Source organism: Chelonoidis abingdonii, chromosome 4 (assembly GCF_003597395.2).
Source record: "Chelonoidis abingdonii isolate Lonesome George chromosome 4, CheloAbing_2.0, whole genome shotgun sequence".
NCBI classification, from domain to species: domain Eukaryota; kingdom Metazoa; phylum Chordata; order Testudines; family Testudinidae; genus Chelonoidis; species Chelonoidis abingdonii.
In genome coordinates, this window is record NC_133772.1 from 2,854,337 (window position 1) to 2,860,727 (window position 6,391).

At 56.3% G+C, this 6,391-nt stretch overlaps 1 pseudogene; it reads right to left on the reverse strand.

Moving 5' to 3' along the window:
• Positions 1–1,465: 1,465 nt before the first annotated feature.
• Positions 1,466–6,022, reverse strand: LOC116815498 (perforin-1-like; annotated as a pseudogene).
• Between the last annotated feature and the right edge of the window lie 369 nt (positions 6,023–6,391).

A 6,391-nucleotide genomic window follows, 5' to 3' on the forward strand; every position in this document is an offset into this window, starting at 1 on the left:
GCAGCTCCCAGCACAAGGGGGCCTTGATCTCACTCTAGCTTCTCATAGTAGCATAATAAACAAAAGCATATTAGCGAGACAGGGCGGGAGAGGGAATATCTTTTATTGCACCAACTTCTGTGCGGGAAAGAGGTCAGCCTTCAGCTCCCCAGGGCTCTCGGCATTTCAGGAAGAAGAGCTCTGTGCAGCCCGACAGCTTGTCTCTCACCCACAGAATCTGGTCCAATACTCAACTGAAAAGAGTGTCATATGATGGGAAGCCTGGGTTAACTTTAGTAGCAGGCTGGGCTACCAGCACAGTCTGCAATGCCAAAATGGCTCACCCGGAGCTGAGATGCAGCCTCCTCTGGGGTGGAGCAGCTGGGTAACAGTTGCAAAGCTATGCTGCCTGGTGCTGAGATGCAGCCACCTCTGGGGCAGGACAGCTGGGGAACGTACAGATAGTGACGGCACACAGCGACGGCTTGGCTGGAGCTGAGATTCAGCATCTCTGGAGTGGGGCAGGTTGGTAAGGGCCACTCAGCAAAGCTGCACAGGGGTGGCTTACTTGGCCCTGCGATGCAGATGCCTCTGGGGTGGGGCAGTTGGGAACAAGCTGCCTACCAGTATTGGAGGGCACAGATGAGGGCAGTGGTCTTTCAGGAGAAGCAGGTTAGCCCGGGAGCCCTGAACAGCACAGTGGTCGTCAGTGGGGTACAGTGCTGCCCTCCCATAAATTTCCCACCATGCCAGCCCCCCATTGCCCCACTGCCCGTCACCTCAGTCTGGATCTGCCCCTCCCAGCCCACCTCCCAAGTTGCCCTGCCCCCTAGATTACTGTCTCCGGTGGATCCAGTGAAGCGCAGGGCTCCTGTCTCGAGATCCAGCTCACGTTCACTGGCCACAGGCCGAGCTGCCCAGATCTGCCTTTGCCCCCGTGTTTCAGCCCCAATTTAACCAGTGAGGTGCCACCCTCTAGATCAACATCTGCAGGAGCCTGCTGGGCAGCTGTCACCTGCCACTCCCCCATGGAGACAATGGGCCATTGAGGATCGCTGGGCTGGGGGGGGAGGGCTATGGGTGCTGTGAGAGGTTTAGCGGGTGGGTGTCATGATGGGCTGTAGATGTGTGGAGCGGTTGGGGGTTACAGGGCGCCAGGGGGAGTGCTGGCAGAGAGGGTGCCCCTACTTCTCTCCCTCCTCCACTGACCCTATGGGGTCCCCTGACACCTTCCCCACAGTCCCAGCCTGCCCCCCGCCCTCAGCCACACTCCCAGCATCCTTTGCACTTTCACAGAGTGGAGGCCAGAAGAGCTAGTCTGACGCCCTGTGAGCCCAGGCGAGAGAATTTCACCAGCTATCTTTGTATCCAGCCCACCCCTTGGGTTAGATCAAAACATTCAGCCCTCAGCAGACCAGGCTGTGCCAGGGACAGGGAACAGGACCCAGGTCCCATCCATGCCCAGGACCCTTGCTGTGGCAGGGAATTAGGTGAGATATGCCTCGATGGTCCCAGCAGCTGCCAGCAACAGAGGGAGGCAAAAAGCTCCCACGGTCCCTGTCAGTCTGACAGACCGGGGTCACGGGGGAAATTCCTTCCCAGCCCCATATCTGGCAACCTTGCCCCACTGGCCAGGCAGCCAGAATGAGGGTTTTCTGGACAGCTCAGAGCACTGAACCAGTCACTGTCTATTCTCCAGCTGTGGCTGATCTCTGATGCTTCAGAGGAATTGGGGCTGGGATGGGAAATCGCGGATACTGGTCAATTGTGCATGTAGGGGGCAGCGATTCCTTCCTGACCCCTGCAGGTGGCCAGCTGAAGCCCTGAAGCATGAGACTGGATTATGGTCATTGTCTTAGTGCAGAGCTGTGTTATGAGCAGGTAGCAATGCAGAGGAGCCTCAACCAGCCAGTCCTAGACTCCTTCCCAGCTCCTAGACCCAGTCTCGCTGCCCATCCAGCCCCAGCCTTCCCTCTCCAACCCCCATTCACAGTTTCTTTCCTGCCCCAATCTCTCCAACCTCCTTGACCCCATTTACTCCAGTGTTTTGGGTAAAGTTTGCCAAAGTTCCAGGCAACTGGACACGGAGTCTTGTAACGTGAAGCTTTGGGCAACCTTAATAACAGGCCGTGCAACCAGGTCTGTTTATAATGTCGTGACGGTTCATCTGATGCGGAGATGCAGCCACCTCTGGAGTGAGACATCTGTAAAGTAGCTGCTTAGTGATGTCGCTTGGGGATGGCTCACCCAGCACTGAGATGCAGCCATCTCTGGGGTGGGGGTGGCTGGGGAAGAGCTGGACAGTGACACTGCACAGGGACGGCTCATGTAGTGCTCAGATGCAGCCACCTCTGGTGTGGGTCAGCTGGGTAACAGCTGGACCAAGACGCTGCCCACGGATGGCTCACCTGGTGCTGAGGTGCAGCCACCTCTGGGGTGGGGCAGCTGGGAACAGCCACACAGCACTGTTGTGGGGTGTAGAGGAGGGCAGTGGGCTGTGATCTTTGGGGAGAGGATGGTTAACCAAGGAGCCCTGGGTAGCAAGGTCCTTAGCAGTGGGGTACATTCCCTGGCACCCCAGACCCTACTGCCTACCCCACACCCCAGCCTGGGTCTGCACCTCCCTGCAGGCACTTCCAGCCCGCCTTCCCCCAGAACTGTCCTGCCCCTAGATTACCAGTATCCACTCGTCTCCCCACTCGTCTGCCAGCTGCCGCCCTGCTAGACCCAGCATCTGGCAGCCAGCTGGGCAGCTGGTGAAGCATTTTCACCTGCCACTTCCTGATCACGACAATGGGCCCTTGAGAAACACTGGGGCTGCAGGGGGAAGAGTTGGTTTGACGAGGGAGGAGGGGGAGGGCATGAGGTGCTGGGGTAATGGGATGCTGTGAGGGAGGGTGGTGCCAGACCTGGCGCTGACCCTCCCCGGAGTGCAGCAGCTCGTTGCACGTCTGAGACCTGGAGGTGGAGCTGGCTGGTCTCCCCCACCCGTAGGGATCCCAGACCAGGTTGGTGTTCCACACGGTTTCCGTCCGCACCTCCTGGCCCTGGAAGGAGACCTTGATGTAGGCGTCAGTGCAGCTGGTGTGATCGCCCCACAGGCCGCTGGCTGCTCCATCATCACCGTCAGCTTCCCCTGGCCCCGCTCCCGTGAGCAGCACGTGGTGTTGGTGGAGCCGTCCCCGTGGCAGACGCAGAAGCAGGAGTCATGGGTGTTGCGCCGGGTCCCCGGGGGGCAGCTATGGGTGCAATTCCTCCATAGGGCCCTCTCGGTGACATACTCACTCACCGCCTGCCTCAGAGCCTCCCGCTTGGGTTTGTCCTGCCTCACCAAGGTGTGGATGGGGTGCAGCGAGTAGGACACCAGGCCTGGGCTGGCTTTGAGGCTCTCCATCCAGGCCGAGAAAACCTCGGCGTCCTGCCCCTCAGAGAACAGCAGGTCGGTGTGGCTGTTGCCGCCCGTCACCTCAGTGTGACGCTCGCTGTAGGTCTCATGGAAGCTCCGCTTGAAGTTCTGCTGCTTCTTCTGCTCCTCACCTGGCTGAAGGCCGCCTCGGCCTTGCCCTTCCCGGCCCCGATGCTGATGGAGGCCTCCAGGCTCAGACAGTCCTTGACCTCGTCAGCCGTCACCCCGTCCAGCGCTGCCTCACAGACCCTCACAGCCGTCACATCCCGCACCCGGCCCCCCAGCTGCAGCTGGGACACGTAGCGGGTGCCGTAGGTGTTGATCAGCTGATGGTACTTGAGGCATGAGCTGCAGGTGTAATCCTCTGGGAGGTCCCTCAGGGCCCGGGTGAAATGGCTGATGAGTGGAGGTTTGTGGGTAACACGGAACCTGGGAGAGAGAAATGGCCACCATGTGACGTACCGTCGGACATTGGTGTCTTGTGGGGGTAGAGCTCAGTGTTATAGATCCACCGACTCTAAGTCCAGAAGGGACCATCCTGATCATCTAGTCTGACCTCCTGGATAACACAGGCCAGAGAACTGCCCTGGAGTAATTCCCATTTGAACCAGAGCAGGTCTTCTAAGAAAGAAAATAAAAACCACTCCGGATTTACAAATTGTCCATGATGGAGAAACCTCCTTGCCTCTTGGTAAATTGCAGGACCAAAACCAACTAAAGAAATGAACTATTTCCCCCTGATTTTAATGTCTGGGTATTTGTCATGGATTGTTGTGTCTTAAAGGGCATTTAGCAGCCTTAGCTGGAACACGATGAAGTTTTCTGTCTGGGAATGGCCTTCATTTTTAGAGGGAACTCTCTGAGATTAACACAATGTGTCGTGCTGGTGAGGTGAGCCCAGACGCTGGTTAAAGCTGAGCTCTCCGCTAGCCGTGTAAGGTGTTTCCCCAGAGCAGGTCTGACTGTCCAACCGGCTCCCCGGCCCTGCTTCCTATTCTAACCCGAACCTAACTCCATTCCTCTAACCCCTAAACCCTGCTCCAACGTTATCCCAGCTCCCCTCCCCTAACCCTAACGTAACCCCTACGCTAACCCTGACCCTGCTCCCCTTCCCAGATCAGAACAATGGGGATGGGCCCATCTAACCTGATTTCCTACCCCACCCCTGCCAGCTCAGAGTCAGACCCATAGGCCCATCTAGTCTGGTATCCTGCCATCTCCCTGCCAAACGAGGTCAGACCAGTGGGCCCATCTAGCCTGGTATACAGTCTTACATAGTGGTCAGTTCTGTCCTCCTGGGGGCGCTTTCCTCCTGACCATCATTAATCATAGGGCAGTTTAAGCCCTGGAGCATGACATTTACACCCCTTCCAAACATATTTGTTTTAAATCCTTAGGAGTATAATGCTGGCTCTTCCATCCTCCATGTGAAGATCCTGTTCCGAATCCTGACTTACATTCTGTGCCAATGACTTCCACAGGCTATGTGGGTATTTAGGGATAGTATTTCCTTTGAGTATTTAAGGTTAGTGGGTTAGAACAGGGGGACTGGGAGCCAGGACTCCTGGGTTCTCTCCCCAGCTCTGGGAGGGGAGTGGGGACTGGTGGGTTAAAGCGGCGGGGGGCTAGGAGCCAGGACTCCTGGGTTCTCTCCCCAGCTCTGGGAGGGGAGTGAGGTCGAGGGTTAGAGCAGATTTGAATGCACAGGGATCTATTCAGGCTTTCATCGTGCTTCCTAAATGAGTCATACAAATTGGCAGAGTGTGTGTGTGTGTGCGTGCGTGCGTGTACAGCTGGGGCCATGGAAAGTTGCCAAACCAGCCAATCATTTGCCAGCTGAGATGCTGTAATGAGCCAGCTCAGCATGAGAGAGGGCCAGTGGGTGAGAGGAGAATGAGGTATTTCCAACACACGCCTCCCTTTCCCTACCAAGTGCTCCCAGCCCTGATGGAGGGACGGGTCAGGGCAGTGCGATGCCAGGCAGTGGAGAAGCAGGCAGAAGGGCCAGTGCAGGATTTCTGACTCACAGCTCAATGATTGCACATGGAGTGCTGCTGGCAAGAAAGACACCGTTCGTTGGGATCGCTGAGATCAGCACCCAGCCCTGACTGCACTGGCATCAGGGGGGTCGCTGCAGATTTTCTCCAGGGTCACTGAGATCAGCACACACACAATGGGGGTGCTGAACTCTGTAGGAGCCAGTCTCTCACCCTCATAACTCACACTCTAAATGGACAAGACAGACCCAGGGTGAGGAGGGGAAACTGAGGTACAGCACAATGCAGTGACTTGCCCATGGTCACACAGGGTGTTGGGAGGTGAACCCAGGAGGCCTGGAATCCTCCCTGGGCCATAAGGACAACAACACTCCACTGCTCTCCAACACCCAGCCTGGCTGATGTGTTTCTGAGGGTGGTGTGGAATAAATAGATTCTGCAGCACCTCAGCCTTCATTTCAAATTAGCTCTCTAGCCCTCGTGGCTGCAGAGAAAGCCATCCAACCGGTGTGACAGTTGCCAGAGTCTGCAGAGAGCCTGACACAACAGCTCTGAGCAGAGTGAACTGGCCACATTTGTCTCCATGGGCTCGTTCACACTTGGAACTAATGATGTCACTTGCTGGCACATCGATGCACATTGACGTGCTGATTGTTTGGGTGGATGAGGCAGGAGAAAGGCAGGGGGGTGACACCAATGAGGGGAGGTGTAGTTGGGAGTTGCTGTGGGGAGACTGAACAAGGATTCATGTCTATAGTTTAACTCCTGTTGATTCTGAAGCCTAATGAAAACCCTTTAAAATGTCAGTTTTCACTCTGTCATTGCTGATGGGCTCAGCAGATGGGTGGGGGAGGAGTGGGAGTGGAGCCCATGCACGGCAAGGGGAACTGGGAGCTGACACAAGGAAGTGAGGATTGTTCACATCTATCGTGTTTGCCCATGTTGACTCTGGAGTCTAATGATGGCATATAACAATAGCAGTTGTCACTATTCCACAGCTGATTATATT